Source organism: Schistocerca nitens, chromosome 2 (genome assembly GCF_023898315.1).
Source record: "Schistocerca nitens isolate TAMUIC-IGC-003100 chromosome 2, iqSchNite1.1, whole genome shotgun sequence".
Lineage (NCBI taxonomy): Eukaryota > Metazoa > Arthropoda > Insecta > Orthoptera > Acrididae > Schistocerca > Schistocerca nitens.
Genome location: NC_064615.1, coordinates 345,571,871 through 345,583,735, shown reverse-complemented (window position 1 = coordinate 345,583,735; position 11,865 = coordinate 345,571,871). Strand labels below are relative to the sequence as shown.

Below are 11,865 nucleotides of genomic sequence, written 5' to 3'. Positions count from 1 at the left end.
AGTTCTTCACAAGGCCATACCCCATTCCACTCACCTACAGGTACAAGATGATCCTCGAAATTGGTAGGCTGTTAGACGACGGTGTAAATCAACCTCCCTTGTCAATGTATAATAATCCACTCAGGGTGGTTGAGGAGGACAGTTCCATTCACCTCACCGTAGTGTAATAGGGTTTACTCCAGTGTAGGAGAGGGCGAGTGGTTCTCTGCTGGAGGATAATGATGATGCGGACAAAGAAGGCAGCCAATCATTTGACAGAATACTTTATTAATGAACATAAGCAGACATGGTTCAGCACATCTGAAACAGTCAGACTTCAGACGACGGAAGGCGAGCCACCAAACACAGCACACCAAACACAGCCATTTCCCTTGGATGGTAGTGGTGGCCCATCTATCCCAGTATCTTGGCAGATGGTGGCTGATGCCTGCAGGGTGGCAGTGAAGCAGTGCGGTGATATCCTTAAGCAGAAGTTGGACACTCAGGCAGCGGTCGTTGGTTCCCGACCCTGCAAAGGCAATATCATAGATACAGTGACAGCTGACAGGCTTTTCATCATCAGACGCCCAGCTGTAATAATTTGCTGTTGTTCTGGTCCTACTGGTTTAAATTTCATATGCAAGTTCTCACAGTTTTGGGAGGCCACTTATATTGATACCGCATTGAAACACCACAAGCGGGGCCAGTGGCATGGTGTGGTATTGTCGGTCACTCATGTGATGGGAGGCCACGTGAGGTCCCTCATGTGGATGCACCAGCTGCAGAAGATATGTCTGCTTATGCTGCTGAGCTAGCACGGCATATGCTGGTAACTTCGACCTGGTTTTGGTAGCTGCGGTGCAGTTCCAGTTGCTGGTGTTTAAGCTGTTACATTACATTCAGGCAAATGAACACAATAATAAGTCTAGAAACAGATAGAGCCAAGAAACTTTAAGAACTTTTGTAAAATTTTCTCGTAGTCACTGTTTTTTCATCTATCGACTTGTGATCCAAACAGAACAGCTCTCAGAATGTAGAAAGTGGTCTGCCTTTATACATAGATAAGACAGTATACAGAGCGGTTTGCTGATAGCAAAAAAGTCGTGGGAGAATCACAATAATGTTCTAAGTGCTATACTATGAAGATTCAAAGAACTCAGCTTCACTGCTAACATCGAAAAATCATGCTTTAGGACGTCTATCATAAAACTTCTACAACACATTATCACGGTGGATGGCATATCTCCAATCCCAGATATGATTGAGGCAACCACAGAATTTGTGATGCCCACCTCAGAGAAACGATTAGGAGGATTCCTTGGATTAATTAATTTTTATAATACGATTATAAATGTAGACACCCAGGCAACATCTCTACTCTCCGATTATATGGCTCCATGGGCTTGGAATGCTGTGGCAGACATGAGTTCCGAACTCTAAGGTCAATATTAATAAGAGCACCACACCTTCTGCTCCCTGCCGCCGTTGGATAAGCAGCTGCAGCAGCAAGTCGTATACTCCTAGCTCACTCATTTTTTACATAGTTTAATTCTTCATTTCTTTGCGTGTTTTTGGTACCTGCATTGTTTAATTCATAAATTTCGGGCGTATTATAGTATTTGAGAGTTGTTGCATCGCGTTTTAGTACCTGAATAGTGTAAAATCGCGTAGTCTCCTTCCGCCGCCGAGCAGTGTGTCAGCAGTGCGCAAGTAGCAGCATTACTGCATTTACTAGGCAATCTTGTATTTTAATAACCGTTTAAATTTTGTGTCGATTTGTTTGCGCTCTCTGTTGATTAGTTCAGACGTTCTTTGCACAACAGTTTTTAGCATGGATAGGGACTGCAACTGCTGTGTTCGGATGCAGGCTGAGTTGGCATCCCTTCGCTCCCAGCTTCAGGCAGTGTTGGCTTCGGTCACACAGCTTGAGGCTGTTGCCAATGGGCATCACTGTGGGGGTCCGGATGGGGGTTTGTCGGGGACGGCCAGCTCGTCCCACGCATCCACCGATCGGACTACGACTGTGGTTGCCCGGGATACTGCCCGCATTGAGGCTGATCCCTCACCTGTGGTTGAGTGGGAGGTCGTCTCAAGGTGTGGCAGGGGGCGAAAGACATTCCGGAGGGCTGAACGGAAGGCCTCTCCAGTTTGTCTGACGAACCGGTTTAGGCTCTGTCTCAGGCTGATACTGATCTTCGGCCTGACATGGCTGCTTGTCCTGTTCCAGAGGTTGCCCCTCAGTCTGCAAGATCCATGCGGTTGCAGAGGGTGGACTTACTGGTAGTTGGGAGTTCCAACGTCAGGCGCGTAATGGGGCCCCTTAGGGAAATGGCAGCAAGAGAGGGGAAGAAAACCAATGTGCACTCCGTGTGCATACCGGGGGGAGTCATTCCAGATGTGGAAAGGGTCCTTCCGGATGCCATGAAGGGTACAGGGTGCACCCATCTGCATGTGGTCGCTCATGTCGGCACCAATGATGTGTGTCGCTATGGATCGGAGGAAATCCTCTCTGGCTTCCGGCGGCTATCTGATTTGGTGAAGACTGCCAGTCTCGCTAGCAGGATGAAAGCAGAGCTCACCATCTGCAACATCGTCGACAGGACTGACTGCGGACCTTTAGTACATAGCCGAGTGGAGGGTCTGAATCAGAGGCTGAGACGGTTCTGCGACCGTGTGGGCTGCAGATTCCTCGACTTGCGCCATAGGGTGGTGGGCTTTCGGGTTCCGCTGGATAGGTCAGGAGTCCACTACACGCAACAAGCGGCTACACGGGTAGCAGGGATTGTGTGGCGTGGGCTGGGCGGTTTTTTAGGTTAGATGGGCAGGTACAGAAAGGGCAACAGCCTCAACGGGTGCGGGGCAAAGTCAGGACATGCGGGGACCAAGCAGCAATCGGTATTGTAATTGTCAACTGTCGAAACTGCGTTGGTAAAGTACCGGAACTTCAAGCGCTGATAGAAAGCACCGAAGCTGAAATCGTTATAGGTACAGAAAGCTGGCTGAAGCCAGAGATAAATTCTGCCGAAATTTTTACAAAGGTACAGACGGTATTTAGAAAGGATAGATTGCATGCAACCGGTGGTGGAGTGTTCGTCGCTGTTAGTAGTAGTTTATGCTGTAGTGAAGTAGAAATGGATAGTTCCTGTGAATTATTATGGGTGGAGGTTACACTCAACAACCGAGCTAGGTTAATAATTGGCTCCTTTTACCGGCCTCCCGACTCAGCAGCATTAGTGGCAGAACAACTGAGAGAAAATCTGGAATACATTTCACATAAATTTTCTCACCATGTTATAGTCTTAGGTGGAGATTTCAATTTACCAGATATAGACTGGGACACTCAGATGTTTAGGACGGGTGGTAGGGACAGAGCATCGAGTGACATTATACTGAGTGCACTATCCGAAAGTTACCTCGAGCAATTAAACAGAGAACCGACTCGTGGAGATAACATCTTGGACCTACTGATAACAAACAGACCCGAACTTTTCGACTCTGTATGTGCAGAACAAGGAATCAGTGATTTTCAGGCCGTTGCAGCATCCCTGAATATGGAAGTTAAAGGAATATAAAAAAAAGGAGGAAGGTTTATCTGTTTAGCAAGAGTAATAGAAGGCAGATTTCAGACTACCTAACAGATCAAAACGAAAATTTCTGTTCCGACACTGACAATGTTGAGTGTTTATGGAAAAAGTTCAAGGCAATCGTAAAATGCCTTTTAGACAGGTACGTGCCGAGTAAAACTGTGAGGGACGGGAAAAACCCACCGTGGTACAACAACAAAGTTAGGAAACTACTGCGAAAGCAAAGAGAGCTTCACTCCAAGTTTAGACGCAGCCTAAACCTCTCAGACAAACAGAAGCTAAACGAAGTCAAAGTTAGCGTAAGGAGGGCTATGCGTGAAGCGATCAGTGAATTCGAAAGTACAATTCTATGTAACGACTTGACAGAAAAACCTAGGAAGTTCTGGTCTTACGTTAAATCAGTAAGTGGCTCGAAACAGCATATCCAGACACTCCGGGATTATGATGGCATTGAAACAGAGGATGACACGCGTAAAGCTGAAATACTAAACACCTTTTTCCAAGGCTGTTTCACAGAGGAAGACCGCACTGCAGTTCCTTCTCTAAATCCTCGCACAAACGAAAAAATGGCTGACATCGAAATAAGTGTCCAAGGAATAGAAAAGCAACTGGAATCACTCAACAGAGGAAAGTCCACTGGACCTGACGGGATACCAATTCGATTCTACACAGAGTACGCGAAAGAACTTGCCCCCCTTCTAACAGCCGTGTACCGCAAGTCTCTAGAGGAACGGAGGGATCCAAATGATTGGAAAAGAGCACAGGTAGTCCCAGTCTTCAAGAAGGGTCGTCGAGCAGATGCGCAAAACTATAGACCTATATCTCTGACGTCGTTCTGTTGTAGAATTTTAGAACATGTTTTTTGCTCGAGTATCATGTCATTTTTGGAAACCCAGAATCTACTATGTAGGAATCAACATGGATTCCGGAAACAGCGATCGTGTGAGACCCAACTCGCTTTATTTGTTCATGAGACCCAAAAAATATTAGATACAGGCTCCCAGGTAGATGCTATTTTTCTTGACTTCCGGAAGGCGTTCGATACAGTTCCGCACTGTCGCCTGATAAACAAAGTAAGAGCCTACGGAATATCAGACCAGCTATGTGGCTGGATTGAAGAGTTTTTAGCAAACAGTACACAGCATGTTGTTATCAATGGAGAGACGTGTACAGACGTTAAAGTAACCTCTGGCGTGCCACAGGGGAGTGTTATGGGACCATTGCTTTTCACAATATATATAAATGACTTAGTAGATAGTGTCGTAAGTTCCATGCGGCTTTTCGCGGATGATGCTGTAGTATACAGAGAAGTTGCAGCATTAGAACATTGTAGCGAAATGCAGGAAGATCTGCAGCGGATAGGCACTTGGTGCAGGGAGTGGCAACTGTCCCTTAACATAGACAAATGTAATGTATTGCGAATACATAGAAAGAAGGATCCTTTATTGTATGATTATATGATAGCGGAACAAACACTGGTAACAGTTACTTCTGTAAAATATCTGGGAGTATGCGTTCGGAACGATTTGAAGTGGAATGATCATATAAAATTAATTGTTGGTAAGGCGGGTGCCAGGTTGGGACTCATTGGGAGAGTCCTTAGAAAATGTAGTCCATCAACAAAGGAGGTGGCTTACAAAACACTCGTTCGACCTATACTTGAGTATTGCTCATCAGTGTGAGATCCGTACCAGATCGGGTTGACGGAGGAGATAGAGAAGATCCAAAGAAGAGCGGCGCGTTTCATCACAGGGTTATTTGGTAACCGTGATAGCGTTACGGAGATGTTTAATAAACTCAAGTGGCAGACTCTGCAAGAGAGGCGCTCTGCATCGCGGTGTAGCTTGCTCGCCAGGTTTCGAGAGGGTGCGCTTCTGGATGAGGTATCGAATATATTGCTTCCCCCTACTTATACCTCCCGAGGAGATCACGAATGTAAAATCAGAGAGATTAGAGCGCGCACGGAGGCTTCCAGACAGTCGTTCTTCCCGCGAACCATACGCGACTGGAACAGGAAAGGGAGGTAATGACAGTGGCACGTAAAGTGCCCCCGCCAAACACCGTTGGGTGGCTTGCGGAGTATAAATGTAGATGTAGATGTAGACCTTAGTTCATCGGAATGTTTTGAATGGCCATAGACAGTAGCTATACCGGATTGAGTGTTATGATGCTTTTGGTAGCAGAATGTTAACCAATTTAAGTCACTGAGCTGGAATCTCTGCCTGTATTCTGGGATTTCAGAATTTTGGGTTTCTTTCTTCGATAAAAAGTAGGACTTTCACACAACAACCTAGTGTAAAATGTCTCATAGTTAAAGTCCCATAGCAGCTGTTCATCGCCCTGAATCAATCACTCACTTGAGCAAATAGCTCACGTCTCCTCTGGCAGGTCTCCCCTCTTCAAGAACAAATGTAAAAGTGCCAAGAATCGCTCCCCCGATCTTCACTCGAGAAATCCCAGTCTCCACTTGACTCCCATAGTGTTAGCTACTGCCTGCTTTTACACTGGCTGAAGGATGTCCCCACCAAAAACACATCGTTCTTAAGCTCCACAGACGTTATCTAATTCAACGTGACTACTCCTTGGACTAAAGTAACAGATTGCAACAATATCTAAATATGGAATTATTGTAAATATTCGATCACATCTGTATCATTCACAATAATTATAAATAAAGGATAGTTCATAAATAAATAAGCTAGTGTTCTCGTACAAGCGTGCTCAGGTTAAATGACAATGAACTGACCTTAAATATTGTTTAAAAAATCATTTATGCCTTCGTGACAGAAATGTCTTTTAGTTCTCTTTTCAATTACGGTGTCCACTAACACACACGATTCACCACTTTTAAATTAGCTCCCTTTTTAATAGCAATTGCAATCAGTTTTTATATAAATTTACTGGAGAAATAGTAAACTGTTCATTAAATAAATACACGTGTGTGACAAAATGTGAGGCATTCAGTTAGCATTCATTTGCATGGAGTTACTGTGGAGAATACGACGTTCTAACAAACATTTGCAGAATGGAAAAGATATAAAAGACATCGTAAATCAATAGACAAAATAGATACATATACTTAGATTTCAGGGATGATCGCTATAGTCCAGAGCTATATTCTGTCAAATCGTTTTTTTGAAATCGCAAGAAGCGATTAAAAGTTGTTAATTCAGAGTATCATTGTGTAAATGTTTATTCATTGTGAAATATTAATTTCTTTAGTTTAAAAGATAATTAAATATTCTTCCGTCTTTGGATCCACCTCATTTATCTGAGATTGCTGATGTATTCAGATTTGTTTTGTTACATGACTGTGAATTAGTTTAGATTTTTGAAGAGCTGTAAGAATTCATCTATCAGCTTGTCTGACATACCGCCATTTCTTGGAGCATTGTCTCCCGCACGAAGGCCATGCGAGCATCAACCGTCCAAATTCCCAGGTTTGGCATTTACCAGTTTTCGGTGAGGTGCTCCTTGTCCCTGCATCTAAGCTCACATGGGACCGCCATGTGACATAGTCTTCCTGCCGACTCACATCCAGCAAGGCAAGCAAACATAGCTCTCCTCAGTACCAGCCCTAGGTGGACGAATAACACACCTATATGCTTCTAACATTACAAAGTACACGAAGAACTTGAGGGAAATCATTTTAGTCTGTTTTACATGTGTATTGTCAAGTTTGAGAATTATGTGACCACCAGTATGAAAGATATTGGGAGAGAGCAGGGCAAGGATCCTGCGCTTTTAGCATTAAATTAAAGTGGGAAGACTGAAGCTAGGCAGCCACTAGGAAATTTTATTTATTGCGCAAGAGAATTGTATTCAACTGCAGCAATGTGGGAGATTAGTTATGGTGGCTGCGCACACCTGAAGACTTCATCTGCACAGTCATCTGGCACACACAGCTTTTCTGACCTTATTTGCGACCCAGAAAATTTTTAATAAAACAGAGGACGCTTTGCTATCTTTAATAATACGGAGAGAAGAATTCAGAGTGTTTTGTCTGTTAGTTTTGCAGAAAACAAAACATTCAATGATAACAGTGCAGGCACCATTGTATCCTATTGTGCCCAAGTAGCCAAACGATTGAGCCACGTAAGACTTAATGGGACCTCTTACATGCATATGCAGAGAATTCTGATACATAAGAGTGGCTGTGGAGCTGACATCCTAATTTGTCACGCTCAGACCATTGAAGAAAATAAGAGATTTGACTAGTAAGGGCTTTACATGAGGAATTCTTGTCACAAGTAGGATATGGGGGTAATATGATTTCAGATAATGGTCCTCAGTTTATGTTGGATAGATGGAAGGCTACATTGAAGAGGCGTAGAATGGGACCTATTAATTTACGTCTCCTCACATCACCCAGCTTCTAACCCAGGTGCAAGCATAATGAAAGACCTAGGTAATTTGTGGAGAATATCTGTACAAAACAGCATACTACATGGGATATTTTCCTGAGAGATTTCCTGGTTGTAGCGAATGAGGTGCCCCATATTATCACAATGCTGGCTTCAGTTACAGTATTAAGTAACTGTCAACTGAGGAATCTTATCAGAGAAGTTGTCGACTTTCTATCAAGGATAAGACAGCAACATAAAAAGATAGTGGAGCATGCACTCCACAAAATCTAGGTTGCAGCAAGGAAGTGGAAGGAATGGTCAGACAAGAAGGCATGAGTACGTGAGTTCCATGTTGGTGAGAAAGATCTAGTGATGTCGTTTTGACTCTCAAGTAAGCATAAACGACTGTGTCACAAATTCTTTTCGGCTTATAATGGACCTATGCATATCTGTAGGATCGCACACCCAAATGCAATGGAATTGGGATCCTTCAGATCCAAGGAATCGGTTGGAGTACTTCATTTATGTCACATTAAACCATATGTTGAGCAAAGTTGAGAAAGATAGATTCAATTATGCTAGGATTATTATGTTTTGGTTTATTTGTTATTACAATATAAAAATGTAGTTGGAAGATGTTTTTAATATGTGGTTGTCTCCTAGTTAACAACTAGCACTATAAAAATGTTGTTATTGTTGATCAGATGTGGTGTCACTCAGCTTGTAAAAACCTAAACATTGATCAGATGTGGTGTCACTCAGCTTGTAAAAACCTAAACATGTTGTACGATATCCTAACTTGCCTATTTAACCTATTGTTTGGATAGAAAGAACTAATGGATGTGCTGCAGATTCATCAGTATGAATGAGAAATAAAATTTTTTTGTAACATGATGACACAGAGGTCATAGAGGTGTGCTTCCAGTTTCTTTTGAATTAGGTTGACTCTTATGTGGGAGAAATTATTATGTTACTCCAGGTTATGAGTGTCTGGTTTGTTTTACTTTTCCAAGACATGGTCGTCATTTCGCTTGTCGCTAGTGTTGTTGGTGTCTAGTTCTGTCATTATTGTGGCCACGCATAACAAGCGTTGTGGCCAAGTTGTATTCTTGAGGGAGTTTTCGTTATGTGCATGCCAAGGATGTGTGCCTGACACAATATGAGCCACTGAGTTACGTCCATGGCAGAGCAGCATTGGGACCATGTTTGTCGATGACGCGAGTTACTGCCAAGAGCGCGATGTCACACTATGTGATGCGATTTGCGTTTTTTTTTTTTTTCCTCACAGAGAAATGTGTTATATTGCATAGGCAGTGTGAGACAATGTGAGTAGAAGCTCTACCTGTAATATTGTAGGATATGTTCAACCAAGAGGAGAAATCATACTCACCACACGCTGAGAATGACAGTCATCGTATCAGCTCACTAACAGTGATGAATGATGTTGGGTATGTTAACACTAATTTTGTATTCGTTGGTAGTCTGTACAGTATAATAAATGTATACACCTGAGTTACATGTTTTAGAAGATCCGAGGAAAAAAAAATTACAGAAAATAAATATATTGCCGTAGACGCTATTATCTTGTGACAGGAAACTACACAAAGTGATAATAGTTGGAGAAAACCAGCCAGTCAGTAGTTGTCAGCATTCATCTATAAAAGGTATGTAACCACAAATTTTTGAGCCCACATCAGCACAGCAGTGAGAATGAGGTCCTGCATACTTTGCTCACGAAATTCTTATGTGAAATTTTGTTTTTCTTGTTGTTGTTTGTGTTGTTAGAGACATGTTCACAGGATGGCCAGTAGATCCTTCAGATTGCGTCCATTGTCACGTATGATGTATAACATAGGGAATAAGATGGGTAGCCACACAAATAATCTCTGGTATACTGCATTGTATTTGGTATTAGCTGTATCTTAGAATTTCTTGGAATTTTTATTTAGCACATTAGGCTGGGCCATATTTACTTTACTGGTGGCAGGAAATAGTTAAGCTATTGTCTCTTTAGAGATGATGGCAGCAGTTATGTATAAGGTATTTTTGGTGCATTTATACATACTGCTACACAGACAATAGTTGGGCCTGGTAGGATCATCTGTGTGCACTAACTTACTAAGTTACAATCACAAATCACACTTTTACCACAAAGGTCAATTCATATTCTCTTTGTATATGTATCATAGTAACTTAAAAAAGCACTCCATCTTCAAGCCACGAGTGGCCTACCGGGACCATCCCATGGCCATGTCATCCTCACAAGGGAACCTCCCCATCGCACCCCCCTCAAAAATGGTTCAAATGGCTCTGAGCACTATGGGACTTAACATCTGTGGTCATCAGTCCCCTAGAACTTAGAACTACTTAAACCTAACTAACCTAAGGACACCACACACATCCATGCCCGAGGCAGGATTCGAACCTGCGACCGTAGCAGTCGCGCGGTTCCGGACTGCGCGCCTAGAACCGCTAGACCACCGCGGCCGGCGCACCCCCCTCAGATTTAATTATAAGTTGGCACAGTGGATAGGCCTTGAAAACTGAACACAGATCAATCGAGAAAACGGGAAGAAGTTGTGTGGAAGTATGAAAAAATAATCAAAATATACAAACTGAGTAGTCCATGCGCAACATATGCAGCATCAAGGAGATCCCGTGGTCCCGTGGTTAGCGTGAGCAGATTCGGAGCGAGAGGTCCTCGGTTCAAATCTTCCCTCGCGTGAAAAGTTTAATTTTTTATTTGCAGTTTGTGTCACAAACTCTTATGTTTTCATCACTTTTTTGGGGGGTGATTATCACATCCACAAGAAAACCTAAATCGGGCAAGGTAGAAGAATCTTTTAACCCATTCGCCAAGTGTACAAGTTAGGTGGGTCGACAAAATATTCCTGTCATGTGACGCACATGCCGTCACCTGTGTCGTATAGAATATATCAGACGTGTTTTCCTGTGGAGGAATCGGTTGACGTATGACCTTGCGATCAAATGTTTTCGGTTCCCATTGAAGAGGCACGTCCTTTCGTCTACTAATCGCACTGTTTTGCGGTGCGGTCGCAAAACACAGACACTAAACTTATTACAGTGAACAGAGACGTCAATGAACGAACGGACATATCATAACTTTGAGAAAATAAAGAAAGTAAACTTTTCGCTCCACGGAAGACTTGAACCAAGGACCTCTCGTTCCGCAGCTGTTCACGCTAACTACGGGACCACGGCGCTCTTGAGCTCTCAGTATCCTGGATGTTGCCTATCTTGCGCATGGACTACTCACTTTGTATATTTTGCTTATTTTTTCATAGTTCCACACAACTTCTTCCTGTTTTCTCGATTGATCTGTGTTCAGTTTTTCAAGGCCTATCCACTGTGCCAACTTATAACTAAATCTGAGGGGGGTGCGATGGGGAGGTTCCCTTGTCAGTGGAGGATGCGGGTAGGAGCGGCGTGGTGTCAGCACATCGCTCTACCGGTCGTAAGATGGTATTCTTGACCGTAGCCAAGTAGCTCCTCAATTGGCATCACGAGGCTGAGTGCACCCCGAAAAATGGCAACAGCGCATGGCGGCCTGGATGGTCACCCATCCAAGTGCCGACCGCGCCCGACAGCGCTTAACTTCGGTGATCTCACGGGAACCGGTGTAGCCACTGCGGCAAGGCCGTTGCCTATCATAGTAAGTTAAAAAAATAAAAAGTTTTCTAAGTCCCCAATGCAGCAAAGACAGATCAGCAGGCCGGCAGCGACTCTCAGTGTAAAAGTATGGTGGCAGAGGCTGCTAAACATCGTTATGCAGGTTGGACCTGAAGTCGAAGTCTGATTACTGACTGAGTGTTAATTAAAAGGATACCTCACAGTGCCACGTTTTGCATCTCTCATTGAATTTTCATTGTCTCAGCTTTGGATCTTCTGAGTACTGACTGATCAAACTTCTGCTTGTGAAACACTAGTCACCTTCT

General features: G+C 43.5%; 1 pseudogene; it reads right to left on the bottom strand.

The window, feature by feature from the left end:
- Window positions 1-11,457: 11,457 nt before the first annotated feature.
- LOC126238659 (5S ribosomal RNA) lies at window positions 11,458-11,575 on the bottom strand (annotated as a pseudogene).
- Between the last annotated feature and the right edge of the window lie 290 nt (window positions 11,576-11,865).